The 15485-nt window shown below is 35.1% G+C and overlaps 1 protein-coding gene and 1 non-coding gene across 3 annotated transcripts in view; one reads left to right on the top strand and one right to left on the bottom strand.

The window, feature by feature from the left end:
• Positions 1 to 15485, top strand: part of LSAMP (limbic system associated membrane protein) — a 595694-nt gene that overhangs the window by 430159 nt on the left and 150050 nt on the right. The gene's annotated exons all lie outside the window — the stretch shown is intronic.
• LOC138388802 (U6 spliceosomal RNA) lies at positions 11050 to 11153 on the bottom strand. The gene has a single exon (XR_011234289.1). It is a non-coding gene; the product is annotated as a U6 spliceosomal RNA (small nuclear RNA).

The raw sequence follows: 15485 nt of genomic DNA, 5'->3' as shown, positions 1-15485 counted from the left end.
CTCAGATTAAGGGATAAAAGGGGAACACAGCTGGGACCTTGGGGTTTGTCCTTTCTGAAGTCATAGGACCAAGGTCTCTTTTAGATGGAAAATAGGGGTGGATGAAACTCAAAGACTGGTACAGACTTGGTACAGATAATAACCGAAGATCTCAATAATTATTCAAGGAATCTAAGAGTTCCAAAATGAATCAACCAACTTGCTGTATTTCAATATTTTCCATTATGCTTTTATAAAGCCAAAATAAAAGGTAATATATGTGAAAATTAGTATAGAAATATTTCCTACTATCTGTATTCTTTAAGTAGAAATTAAGACTATTTTGTTTCTACGCTAATAGAAAGGCAAACTCCAAACTGTGAGATCACTATGGGGCTTATTTTTCTCTTAGACAGAGAAGATTGACGAGTTGAAAAATATTATCTATTTTGAAGTTCTGATAACTGGGGAAAATTTCAAAATTATAAAGAGAAGACTTCACCAACTAAGTTTAATAGCAGATAAACCTTACATTCTACTTTTTTAGTATTTTTATGAAACCCTAAATGATAACAAATTTACAGTTTAAGTAAACATTTCTTAAGAGGAAAATGAATTTGCAAAAGATTAATAGTCTTAAAAGAATATTTTGCTGTATGTCAAAACCTCTCCCAATTCTAGGATAACTTCTCAGAGCCTAATGAGGCATATTATGTATTTTGTATGATAAGCTTTCAAAAAGATATAATGAGTTACATGCACTAAATCTTACTGGAAGTTGAAATACAAGTTGGCTTTAGAGACAAAAAGTACGTGAATTTAATTTAATAGACTACTTAAGGAAATATGCTAATGATTAAAGGGCATCTTTAAGCAGACAAATCATAAGTCTCACTAAAGGTATTTCAATCTCTCCAAAGCATATTTGCATTTAGAAGTAGTTAGCAAATATGTATTAAACACTTATTGTATGCAGAGATGAGTATTTGGACCAATGGAAGATGCATCATGATTAGAAGAAATAATCTCTGTTCTTTATCTATTTAGAAAAGAGAAACCTGATGTATGGTGATCAAAATTATTATTCATGAAATCACAGTACTCAAAGGGACTTCATTGTTATTCTGTTCTTGGGGATTTTAGGGAATGGAGATCCATCAGTCTTTCTTGGAAGCTCATTCTAAGGTTAGTTATGTCAAGAAACTATGTCCTAAACCTCCAATCTGCAGTATAGCCACTGTCTAATTTCTGTTTATATTCCTGGGCCCAAAGATACTTTTGAAGATAAACATAGAACCATCAAAGCCATGCTTTCTAATACCTGAATCCTGTGCTAAGAACTACTTGTATCTAATTCTTTCTGCATACCTCATATGCCTTTCATAATGGATATGACAAGAGTTTCTGAGCCAGATGTGGTGAGTCATGCCTGTAATCCCAGCACATTGGGAGGCAGAGGCAGGAGGATTGCTTGAGGCCAGAAATTGGAGACCAGCCTGAACAACACAGCAAGACCCTGCCTCTACAAGAAGTTAAAAAAGTAGTCCCAGCCGCTCAGGAGGCTGAGCCAGGCGGATTGCTTGAGCCTAGGAGTTTGAGGCTGCAGTGAGCTATGATGATGCCAATGCACTCTAGCCCAGTCAACAGAGCAAGACCCTGTCTCAAAAAAAAAAAAAAAAAGAGTTTCCCATTTTCTTCAAACTTGTAGATCCCATCCCACAATATGCTTGGCTTCTTCTCACATCCTTCTGTCACATAAGCAAGAGCCCTTGACATCAGCATTTTCACCTTTCCTTTTCTCCTCTTCATACTATCCTTCCTAAAACAAATACTGGTAGAAGCTAAACCTTGTTCTAGGATTGATAAAGGAGATCCAACAAGACCAACCTAATCTTTCCTTTCCTCCTTCTCTTTCCTCCTTGCCCTTCTTCCCCATGTCCAATCTCACCATCTGTGTGCTCTTTTATTCTATCTTTTAAATACTCCACATCTTTAGTCCTCCAATATTGATCTCCTTTTGCCTTTCCAATATATCTCTATTCATTCTTAGTTCTCTGCCTTAAATGCATAAAACTCAGTTTTAATTGATTTTTTCTACTTTACAATGTTCCCACTCTACCAATAAATGCACTTCTTATTCCTTTGGTGCCAAATTTCTTGAAACATTGACTTCATCTCCTTACTCACCTGCTTTGCTTCCAATTATATTTCCTACTTGCAAAATTGAATGATCTTGGCATCATCTTAATTCTCCTTTTATCATGGTAGCACTCAACTTCTGAACTGAAGCCTTTATCAGCAAGGCCACAGGTAGACCATAAATTGATAGCCTGCTGTATTTGTTTTCTTTTGCTTTTTCTTTTATGACTGCTCCTTCATGTTTTTTTTTTTTTCACTGACTCTTTTTCAATCTCTCATGTGTGAAATGAGATATGAGATGTTTGTTTGTTTGTTACCTTGAAGGTAATCCCCAAATTACAGTGTTTGTTTACTTAGTAGGAATACTGTTAGCACTACTGTATTTCTCAGTTTAGTTTCTCCTTGTAATTTGTCACTATCATAAAAAAAAAAATTATTGCTTGGCACCATTGTCTTCCAAAAATTCATTGTAAATTACTGATGAATAGTTTTTGATATGGTGGGGAGACTATTGGATTAGAATGTTAAAGATCTTGGTGATAAAGAATAAGTTACTTAGCCTCACTGACCTTGAGTTTCCTTATCTGTCAATATAATGTCTGCCTTCCCTCCTTGTTGTGATTATCAGATGATACATTGTATATAAAAGCACCTTATAAATGTGAAAGCACTATTTCAGTCCATCATCATATCTTCTTATGGGGAACCAATTTTAACCAGATCCATATATTACCAAAGTTGTCCTTTACTTTTCCCTTTATAGAGGGCATAGCTTTTGCCTTTGCTATGAGAAGGAAATAACTGTAACTTCCTTGCCTTAAGAAAGAAGGCTATGCCCCTTCAAATTCCTTCCAACTCCCAGATCTGTGTCCTTGGGGATTTCATCTCAATGGCTACTCAAAAATAATAGCTATTGGGTGTGTGATAACATCTACCAATTTTTCAAATAACTTAGGGTAAATTTAATTCATTCAGCTCCTCATGGCCATAAAAACTACATCTTCTTCCTATTTTAGTTTGGCGTTCTTTCCTTCCTAGTCAAGGAAACTTGCCCCACTCAACTGTTCCTATTAGTTAAACTTGAAAGAAAGAAGAAAGAGAGAGAAGACAAAGATTTTTTTCAGTGTTCTATTATAGTTATTCCTACCCTGTCATTTAATAAAAATCATACCTAATTTGGACAATAAGGAGGAGATATTTAAGTTGGGAGACATTTAGTAAGGAGTCATTTAGGTTGGACCTTCAAGAGTAGATACAATACCAGCTGGTGGAGTATGAGTTAGGGAGTATTTTAGGAAAAGAATAAAACCTCAGCAAAGGAATTGAGTCAGAAAGGTGTCAACACAAGGGACAACAATAGCCATGTCTGGCAGGAACTGATGGTAAAGTTAAAGGGATTAGACCAAATCTGCTTTAAAGAGGTAGAATCCTAGATGCCATGATTTGGAAGACACCCTAGAGATCATGTGGATATTCAAAAACTATATATCCTATAAAGTGTTAATATCCAGAATCTACAAAGAACTTAAACAAATCAGCAAGAAAAAACAAACCACCCCATTAAAAAGTGGACAAAAGACGTAAACAGAAGCTTTTCAAAGAAAGATAGACTAATGGCCAATAAACATATGAAAAAAATGCTCATCAGTAATCATCAAAGAAATGCAAATTAAAACCACAATGAGATATCACCTTACCCTTGCTAGAATGTTTTTTATTAAAAAATCTAAAAACGATAGATGCTAGCATGGATGCAGAGAGAAAGGAACACTTATGCACTGTTGGTGAGACCATAAATTAGTACAACTTCTGTCGAAAACAGTATGGAGATTCCTCAAAGAACTAAAAGTAGGCCTACCATTCGATCCAGCACTTCCTCTACTGGGTATTTACCCAAATGAAAAACAGTCATTTTATCAAAAAAACACCTACACTGGGGTGTTTATTGCAGCACAATTCACAAAGATGTGGAATCAACCAAATACCCATCAATTCATAAGTGGATTAACAAAATGTAGTATATATACACCATGGAGTGCTTCTCAACCTACCCTCAATGCTTGAATTGACCCTGTAATATTTCTTCTGAGTTGTTATTCAAAACGAATTTGAAAACTATAATGACAGAAAACCCACTCTTTCCTGAAACAACCTAATCCATCTTTTGACAGGACTGACTATGAGACTTTTCTTTTCTCCGCTGAGCATAAACTTATCTTCTTTTCACCCACTGATCCCAATAGGCTAGTTTGGACCATACTGAACAAATTAAAACACCTTTCTGCTTCATCATTCTTAGTTATTTTAAAGCTATCTCAGGTCATGTCATATCTTCTCATTTTCAAGCCAAACATTATCCATCCCTTTAATAATATTTCACATAATATGAAATAGATTCCATTTCTTTTGCTCAACATTATGTTTTCTCTCCAAAGAATATTCTCCAATCTTTCTCTCTACATTGAAGATAATATCTAGTACTAAATTTTATCCTGACCAAATAGGATAAAGTAACACTATACTATCCATCTCCTAGAGATCATGTTTTATTTTTAAATTGCTTTAGAAATCTTTTTCTTCAAACAAATAAAAGACCCTTCAGTGATGATGTCCTTTCTTGTTTGTTGTTTATGCTCAGCCACTTTTGATTCAGATTGAGTTTACTGTCATATATATGTCTCCAATAAAATTAGTTGACTTGGTTTTTGCAGTTACTAAACCTGTTTCTTCCTTCTATTCCTTTCCCTTTCCCCAAATCTTGTCCTTGTGCACTTAATTGTTTTGAACTCAAATAAAGGAAGGTTTATTGCCTTGACAAATTGGAAGTATTTTGTAGAGAGTATTTACTGAAAGGTTTATAAATTTGTTCTTAATCAAGTAGACAATGAGAAGCAACCAAAAATTTCGACATGATCAAAATTCTCTTTGAGGAGACAAATCTGACAGCCACAAATAGAACAGATTAAAATGGAGAGAGACAGGAATGCAGTTTGGAGAAGACTTCAATTGCTTCCTAAAGTGGTATCAAAGAAAATGAAGAAGAATGTTAAGCATGGTGACAGAAGCTGCAGAACTTACAAATGATTAATATGAAAGAGGGGGGGAAATCAAAGTTCCATGTCAGGTTTCAGCCTGTAGTGACTAGGAGAAAGGTAAAATGATGAAGCCTAGAAGTTGCTTTGGAAAGAGGGGACTATTGGGGGACTATTGGGATATGTTGAGTTTTAATGTCCAGTATATACACACATGAAGATGACTGTATAGATATTAGAAATGATAGGATGGAACTCAGGAAAGAGATAGGAAATAGAAATTTAGATTTGTGTTTTATTGACATAGAAAGTCATAAGTTAAGGAATTGCAAGAGGTCAGTCATGTAGGATATTACAGAGAGGTTACCTAGGACAATGACTGAAAAAAGTCAATGCTTTGGTATTAAATAGTTTAGAAATCTCTGTGGTCAGAAAAGTAGGATAGCTCCCATGGCACAGAAGGGCTGAAGCCAAGAGAGTGAAGTGTTTATTCTTGAGTGAGTCATCTGTATTCACTGTCTCTAATTATCATCTCCCTTCTGTCTCGCTTCCTTAGACTTTCATTAATCAGGCTCCTGGCCTTACAAATTTATGGAAGTTGATTTCTCAGAAAACATCATATACTCTGTCCCATTTGCTTTTTCTATTTGTCTTCTAACTACAAGAATCTTCCAAAGCTCTGCCTCTGCTTCAATCATCTATGTAAAGTGGAAAAATGCTAAAACTATACCCCAACCTCTTTCCTCAGTTTGAGACCTGTACTTACGAGCCAAGTGCCATAAAATCTACTTAGATGTCTCTCATGTTTGTATCTCAAACACAAAATATCCTAAAAAGAACCCATAATCTTCCAGTAACATCCCTTTATGGGCTCAGGAACACTCCAAGATGCCCAAGTTGTAAATTTCCAAAGCAGCTTTGGTTTGTTCTTCTCTCTTGCTCCCCATTTCCAAGGCCAAAGCCTATAATTCCACGAACAAAACATATACCAAATCAATACCTTCTGCATTATTCCTTTCACCACCACCACCATTCAAATTAAAGACCTCTTCATCACTTAACATGTGGTGCAGGTTGAGCGAGCCTTCCTAATCTGAAAACACAAAATCTGAAATGCTCCAAAATTTGAAACATTTTGAGCACCAACATGACGTCACAAGTCAAAATTCCATGCATATTTAGCACAAACTTGTTTCATGCACCAATTATTAAATTAAAAGGTAATTAAAATTACCTTCAATCTATGTGTATAAGGTATACATGAAACATAAATGAATTTCATGTTTAGACTTGGTTCCCATCTCCAAGATATCTCATTATGTAAATGTAAACATTCCAAAATAAAAAAAATCCAAAATTTGAAACACTTTCTGGTCCCAAGCATTTTGGATAAGAGATACTCAACTTGTGTTATTCTTCTAGATGGGCTTCTCACATCTAACCATTCTCATCTCTAATTTGTCTTTATAGATTGCTGCCAGATTAATCTTCCTAAAGTACAATTTAAATCATGTCATTCTACTACTCCAAAATGTTTAATCGCTTTTTATTACTCATTGAATAAGATCCAAACTCCTTAAAATAACATTTAACACCATCCACCATCTGGTGATATCCCACATTTCTAGACATATCTCCCATTTCTCCCTTTCAAAGATCCAGTACTGCATTCAAACCACAAAATATCCTTCTCTTGTCTGTCTCAATTCCTTTATTCATTCCATTCTTTTTGCCAGTAATATACTTTCTTCTCATCCTTCTCTGTGAAGCTTTTATTAATTGTTCCAGCAGAAAAGAATATATAATTCAAAATCTATTGGGCTAAATGTTAAATGTCCTATATGCATTATTATGCTAAAATCTCACAATAACCCCATCACATATCTACAATTTTCTAAATTTTACCAATAAATAAGCTGATGTTTATGTTTTTTTAATTTATCCCAAAGTAACACAACTAGTATCTTTTCATATTTGTCTGATCTCAAAATCAGTGCTCCTAATTTTATTCCAAATATTTTTAGTTTTATCATCACCCCTTCAGGTAGAATAATCAGTCCTGTGGTTTTATTTAAGCCATAGTAATTGGGGAAAAAATTTAATAATGACATATTGGATACTAATAAAAATGTCTTTTTCTCAGTTTATTTTATTGACATATAATTTGCTTATGGTAAAATCCAACCTGTTTAGTGTACAGCTTTATTAATTTGGTATTTCTGTTAGTTTCCTTTTTATTTATTTATGTTTCAGTGATTCTTCATACATGATCTGTTTGTTTCTAACTTCTACCTTTAGAGTCAGATGATTTATTTATGCAGTTTCCCTTAGTATTTTGATTTAGTTTAAAAAGTTTTTGGCTTTTGTTTTAATCTATTATTTCTTTGGAAATGCTGGATGTGGTCAGTTGTTTTAGTAGTTCTCTACATCTTCTTTGTGAACTCTAGTTTTTTTAATAGAATGAGAATTTTGGAGTTTGTTCATAGAAGAAGCTAAGTCTATAATCATAGCCAGAATTCATAGACTTTTCTTCCATTAGCACTTTCTTATCGGTGTCCTAATGTTACCAAATCTCAGCACTTGTCCCCGAGGAAGCATCAGAACAATGAGAACAAGTGGTTTGAGGAGAAGGAAAGAAAAGTTTATTAATTTGCAGGCAAATGAAGAGATAGGCAGACACCTATCTTAAAGTACCAATGTCCTGCCTCTGAGCAGAAATACAGAACTTTTAAAGGGGAGATTTTCAGCTTCAGGCTATTGCTGGTTCTGATTCATCCTGTCTTCAGCTAAGACAATCTCTTGACCTCTGCCCAGATAATTCCCTTGAACCTTCTCCTGTGATACAAAGATCAAAAGGCACTCCCTGCCCCTCCTGATCACTGGCCTGGGGCAGGCATTCAGGTTTTATTTATTTATTTAGTCTTTCTGTGCCTGCTTTATTTCACTTAAAATAATGTCCTCCAGTTCCATCCATGTTTCTGCAAATGACAAAATTTCCTTCTTTTTCATGGCCAAATAATATTCCATTGTGTACATATACCACATCTTCTTTATCCATTCATTCCTTGATAAACACTTAAGCTGATTCCACATTTTAGCCATTGTGAATAATGCTGCAATAAACACTGAAGTGCATATATCTTCTGGTTACATTTTATGTCTTTGCCTCACCTAAGCAAGGTTTAGAGGCATGCCCTTCCCTTCTACAATGCTCACCATGACCGTGTCCCTTAGTTGTGAGTTTACCCCCCACAACTCCCTAATCCCTGGAGAATATTACTACCGTGTGAGCACCATAGTGTTGATCAGTTATTGCCAATTTGACAGTGAGTACATGTGGAGACTATTCCTCTGATCTTGTGATACCTCACTGTGGATAATGGGCTCAAGCTCAATCCAGGAAAATATAAGAGGTGCTAGATCACTGTCATTTCTTATTATTGAGTAATATTCCATTATATACATACACCAAATTTTAATAATCCACTCATGAATTGATGGGCACTTGGGTTGTTTCCACATCCTTACACTAGTGAATTGTGCTGCCGTAAACATTCAGGTGCAGATGTCTTTATTATAGAATGTCTTTTGCTCTTTTGGGTAGATGTCTAATAGTGTTATTGTTGGATCAAATGGTATTTCTATTTTTAGCTCTTTGAGGTATCTCCAAATTCTTTTCCACAGAGGTTGCACCAATTTGCAGTCCCACCAGCAGTGTAAGAGTGTTCCTGTCTCTCCACATCCTTGCCAGCATTTGTTGTTTTGGGATTTTTTGATAGAGGCTAATCTCACTGGGGTTAGGTGATATCTCATTGTGGTTTTGATTTGCATTTCTCTAATGATTAGAGATGTTGAGCATTTTTTTTTAATATGTTTGCTGGCCATTATTCTGTCTTCTTTTGAAAAGTTTCTGTTCATTTCCTTTGCCATTTATTTATGGGGTTGTCTGATTTTATCTTGTTGAATTTTTAAAGTTCTAGATAGATTCTTGTTATCAGCCCTTTATCAGATGTGTAGAGAGCAAATATTTTCTCCCATTCTGTAGGCTGTCTATTCACTCTAATGATAGTTTCCTTGGCTGTGCAAAAGCTTTTTAATTTGATCAGATCCCATTTATTTATTTTTGTTGCTGCTGTAATTGCTTTGGGGGTCTTCGTCAAAAATTCTTTGCCTAGGCCTATGTCTCAAAGGGTCTTCCCAACAACCTCTTCTAGAATTCTTAAGGTTTCATGCCTTAGGTTTAAGTCTGTTATCCATCTTGAATTGATTTTTGTGAGAGGTGTGAGAGGTGGGGACCCAGTTTCAATTTTCTGCATGTAGCTATCCAGTTTTCCCTGCACCATTTATCGAAAAGAGATTCATCTCCCCAGTTTACATTTTTGTCTGCTTTGTCAAAGATTAGCTTACCATATGCGGATGGTTTCATCTCTGGATTCTCAGTCCTGTTCCAAAGGTCTATGTCTCTGTTCTTGTGCCAGTACCATGCTGTTTTAGTTACTATAGGCTTGGAGTACAACTTGAAGTCTGGTAGACTGATACCTCCCAGTTTGTTCTTTTTACTTAAGATTGCTTTGGCTATACTCGGTCTTCTCTGGTTCCATACAAAGCGCAGAATTATTTTTTCTAAATCTGTAAAGAATGATGATGGTGCTTTGATAGGGATTGCATTAATTCTGTAGATCACTTTAGGTAATATGGACATTTTAACAATGTTGATTCTACCAATCTATGAGCAAGGTAGATTTTTCCATCTATTTACATTTTCTACAATTTCTTTTCTTAGTGTCTCATAGTTCTCCCTATATATGTCTGTCACATCTTTCGTTAAATATATTCCTGGACATTTAATTTTCTTTGAGGCTATTGTAAAAGTTATTGCGTTTTTGATTTGAAATTCGGCTTGACTGTTATTGGTGTATATTAATACCTCTGATTTGTGTGTATTGATTTTGTATCCTGAGACTTTACTGAATTCATTTATCAATTCTAGGAGTCTCTTGGTTGAGTCCTTCGGATTTTCTAGATATAATATTATATCATTGGCAAAGACCGAGAGTTTGATCTCATCTGACCCCATCTGGATGCCCTTAATACCCCTCTGTTATCTAATTGCTCTAGCAAGAACTTCCAACACTATGTTGAACAGAAGTGGAGATAGTGGGCAACCTTGTCTGGTTCCGGTTCTAAGTCGGAATGATTTCAGTTTTTCCCCATTCAGTATGATATTGGCTGTGGGTTTGTCATAAATGGATTTGATAATTTTAAGGTATGACCCATCTATGCCTATTTTGTTCAGAGTTTTTACCATAAAGGTGTGCTGGACTTTGTCAAATGCTTTTTCTGCATCTATTGAGAGAATCATATGGTCTTTGTTTTTGCTTTTATTTATGAAGCGAATTGCATTAATAGATTTGTGTATGTTGAACCAGCCTGGCATCCCTGGAATAAAGCCCACCTGGTCATGGTGAATTATTTTTTTGATGTGTTGCTGAATTTGATTTGCTAAAATTTTGTTGAGGATTTTTGCATCTATATTTATAAGGGATATTGGTCTGTAGTTTTCTTTTTTTGTTGTGTCCTTCCCTGGCTTTGGTATCAAGGTGATATTGGCTTCATAGAATGAATTAGGGAGGATACCATCCTTCTCAATGTTGTGGAATAATTTCTGTAGTATAGGTATGAGTTCTTCTTTGTATGTTTGGTAAAACTCTGAAGTGTAGCCCTCTGGTCCGGGACTTTTCCATTTTGGGAGGTTTTTAATTGCTGTTCCAATTTCCAAGCTTGAGATTGATCTATTCAGAAATTCTGTAACCTCCTGGGTGAACTTAGGGAGGTTATATGTTTCCAGGAATTTGTCCATTTCCTTCTCATTATGTAGTTTTGGGGCATATAGGGTTTTAAAAATACGGAACGCTTCACAAATTTGCGTGTCATCCTTGCACAGGGGCCATGCTAATCTCTGTATCGTTCCAATTTTAGTATATGTGCTGCCGAAGTGAGCATGGCATGCAGGTTTTAATTCCCAAAAGGAGTTGAGGAAGTTTTAGAGAGACAGAAAACATTTTCGTCCTTTTTCAGGCCATTCCCATGTTACAGAAAATCTAATGAAATTTGTGTTCTTGAAAATTATTTACATCATCTTTATTTAGTGAATGTACAGAATTTGTAGGATTTGTATTGTTATATAGCCACAAAACATCTAGAATATGCACCTTCTGAAATGATAGTTGAATGCCATTCCAAATGAAACCAAAGGGGAAAATATAGGAATAGAATCCATTTTTGTAGAAGCTACATTTCTGTGGAACCTATGAAAATAATTGATTTGTTTATTCCTCATTCAATAAACATTTATTGAGCATCTACTATGTGAAATACAAAGGTTTCTCTTAAGTAGCTTACCATCTAATAGGTATTTCAATTGATTAATTTCATATACAGTAGGTAAATGAAATCTTCAGGGTGATAATCATTTTAACAATATTTAATGGCTAAATAATTAACTACTGTTCTCACCAGAATGGTAAAGAAGTTTTTATGGTTTTTATTAACTTGAGTTAGCACAATAATATCTAGTGTATTACTGATGTTCAACAGTGATGAAATAACAATAATTAGGAAGATAAGACTTAAAGCCAAGAAGGATTTCAAAGCTTCAGTAGTATTAGGTCAAGCAGTGCATTAGAAATAAGAGGATATATTTTCATATAAAAGCAAGAGTCCTCTGAGTATTGAGAAAGCAAAAGAGAAAGTATTTCTCTTTAGGGCTTTTGAAGATAAGATAAAGCCCTTTTAAAAAACTTTATCATGAAGTCCTAACAATAGTTTTTCCTGCCATTATAGTATAAACATGTCATCTTGTTTTGGACCTCTTTTTATTGTGAAATTTTTGAGAAAACAAACAAAAACTTATACTGGCATATCTAGTCATGATATATCCTCATCAACAGCACAGGCACCATTTTGAATTTTTTTTTTTATTTTTGCCTTCTTAAAATTTTATTAATAAGAGTTAAGTATGGTATAGTTTACTGTAAGCACAACGCCCTAGAGCAGATCTCTAGAATTTATTAATCTTGCATAACTGAAATGTTTTGAACCTTTAAAACAAAGAGTAAGAAACCAGTTTTATACCCTTTTCCCACTCCAGGATCACTGCTCTGCAGCTTCCCCTCCAGCCCCATATGCTCTGCCTGTCTGTGCTAGGATTAATTCGAATGACCTGAATAGGCATTTGAATTTTCTGGCCCTGGCATGTCTTGAAGAGGTTGAATGAATGGTTTCCACTACTCTGTCTTCTTCCTCTCTCTCATCCTCAGCTCCCACAACATGTCATTAAAATAAAAAGAGGGATTAAGCAAATTATAATGTATAGTGATTACTATAAAAACCATATAATATGCATCAATAATAGGTCTCATGACAGCATACATATCACAGAATTCAGAGGCCTTTTTTTTTTTTTTTTTTTTTTTTTTTTTTTAGAGAAAGGGTCTCCGTATGTTACCCAGGCTGATCTCAAACCCCTGGGATTACAGGCATAAGCCTCCATGCTCAACCTGAGAGGAGGTCTTAGAAGTTCTCTTACCCACTCCACCTGCTAACCAGCAGTACCAAAATTAACTCTTATTACATGGGTAAATATCTTATTTTTAAAAAATGTTTGCAAGTACAAAGTATCACATTTCTACCCTAACAATCTGAGTTTTCACACTCTAGAAACTTCTACATATATCTGTGATATATACATTCAAATGCACAGCTAAAATATTCAAATATACATGGTAAGTCTAAGCAAGAACTTCTTTGTTCTGACCTAAAAGCACCTCATTAGCACAGATGTCCAAGATAGACAGCCCCAAATACACTGAGGTCCAAGGGCATGAAAGAGCCCTTACTTCTGTAGACTAACAAATAGATTCATGCAAATTAGTGTGTGAACTTGAAGATATTATCGTGACAAACTGATTGGTACAGACATGCTGCCAAGGGGAAAACACCAGCTAGACAGTGTTATTATTACTGCTATAATTATTGCCAAAACCATGAGACCTTAAAGCTTTCTGGATGAAAGGCTTGTGAGGGAAAAACAATCTATCCTAGGGTTCACTCTGTGGACTTGAAATTACTTTCCAACCTTTTCTTCTTATTTATCCAACTCATTTCAAAAGATGAAACACCTATTCCAAGGTGAGGAAAGCGGCTTCTGGGGAAAAGAAAAAATAAATTCTTTAGGATGGTCTTATTATTTTCTGTTCATTCTCCCGATTCTTTTTTTCTTCCTCTCTGCCTATTTCCCAGTTTTAATTTGTCTTACTCTGTTTCTATCCTTTTGTCCTCAATTTTTCAGAATGTCCTACATCTTTTCTCTGTATCTCATCTTCCAACCTCTCAGAAGCATTGCCAGTAATCAGTCATATATTCGCTCTCTTCTTTTTCTGTTACTTCTTTAAAACATCCCTATGAATATTGCTTCAGAGAAGTCATGGTATCTATTGTTGTAACTGAAGGGGTGACAGTAAAAATAGACGTATTTGAAATGAGGCAGTATGATGTAGAGGTCAAAAAGTAACATTTTGGAAACAGATAGGTTTATGTTTGAACCCAGGAGCTGCCATTTACTAGCAGTAATAAGGCTAGTTCATTCAGTGCACTGAGCCTCAGTCCCAGCAGATCTTATGAAGGATTAATAACATCTAGCTCACTAGATGGTTGAGGATTAATTGAGATAATGATGTAAAACTCCAGTAAAATGTCAGAAACGTAAAAGCATTTAATACAAACTGATAATATCAAGATGGTAGTGAGGTCGGTGGCAGTGGCGGAGGCAGCTGTAACAGTGGTAATTACAGATGTAAGATTTCAAAGAGCCTGTTTGCCACAAGGTGTGGTCACCTTCGTCCATTTGGGTTGCAAGTCCTTGATAATCACTCATATATTTAAAAGAAGGGAAAGAATTGCTCTACTATGTCAATTGTGCTTCAGTGTAAATGTTGTGGTCAGGCTTAAATCTCTTTATGTTTCCAGAAATAGATTTACTTCACACACACACACACACCCCCCCCCAAAATTCAAGCACTGCTTTGCTTTGCCTAATCTTTTTCTCACTATTGTAAAATTTTTCATACATTCAGAAGAATACTTAAAACACACATTTAAGTTAAAAATAAAAAAATACTAAAACAAATAGCTTTGTACTTAGCACCTAGCATAAGAAAAATAGAACCTTGCCAATATCTTTGAAGCTCTCACCATGCCCCTTCCTGATTTCAGCCCCTCACCTCTCCCACACCCCAGGTAATCACTATCCTGAAATTTCGGTTTATCATTGCATTGCTTTTACTCATAAATTCCGTATATGTATGTATCTCCAAATAAATCATTGTTCAGGTTTCCTTGTTGTTGAACTTTTATTCAAAAACATACTTATAGATAATACTATGCTTACAGATTCTTTGGAGATTGTATTTATTCCTAGCTGCATATCAGTAGTTCATTGAGTAAAAACATTGCAATGAAATTATGTATTCCTCCATCTATGGACTTTTGGGATATTTCTAGTATTTGGTCTTAGAACTATATTATTTTGAACATTTTTGTACACACTTCCTGATGCACATAAGAATAAGATTTGTCAAGGCAAATACTTAGGGGAGTAAATTGTTGGACTGTAGGATTTACATATGTTTACCTTTATGGCATAATGTCAAATTTTCCTAATGAGATTGCATTGATTTAGATTAGTTTAGGCTGCCATGAGTAATAACAAATCCAAAATCACAGTCATCTTAAATAAGATAGCCATATATTTCTATCTCAGTTTCAAGTCTAGAGGGTGGTCAGATAGTAAGGCACTTTATAGTGTCAGAAACCCAGGCTGCTTCTATCGTGTAGGTCACCTTGTATGAAAAATTTTCATTCCCAAGGTCATGGTCAAAAATGATTTCTGAAACTCCAGCCATGATATCCACATTTTGGCTGGCAATAGGAAAAAGAACCAATAGATGCATAACTCTTTCTTTAAAGATGCACAGAGCACTTTTATTTGAATCTTCTTGGCCAAAATTTACATGGCCATATCTGGATGCAGAGGAAACTAGGAAATGTCATCTTTATTCCAGTTGGCCATGGACCAGCTGAAAATAGAGAATTCTTATTACTGGGAAAGAAAAGAAAGAAAAATATTGGCAGATAACTAGCAGCTTCTACCAAAATAGTGGTCGTACTAATTTATGCATACCCCTAAAGACTAAGAGAATTTTTGTTTTTGTGCATATTTACCACACTCAAAATAGCAGAATTTTTGATTTGTTTGTTTTTTTGGAGACAGTCTTA

The sequence above is a fragment of the Eulemur rufifrons genome, chromosome 7 (genome assembly GCF_041146395.1).
Source record: "Eulemur rufifrons isolate Redbay chromosome 7, OSU_ERuf_1, whole genome shotgun sequence".
Lineage (NCBI taxonomy): Eukaryota > Metazoa > Chordata > Mammalia > Primates > Lemuridae > Eulemur > Eulemur rufifrons.
Note: the sequence above shows the minus strand (reverse complement) of the source record. Positions and strands in the feature narration are given on the sequence as shown.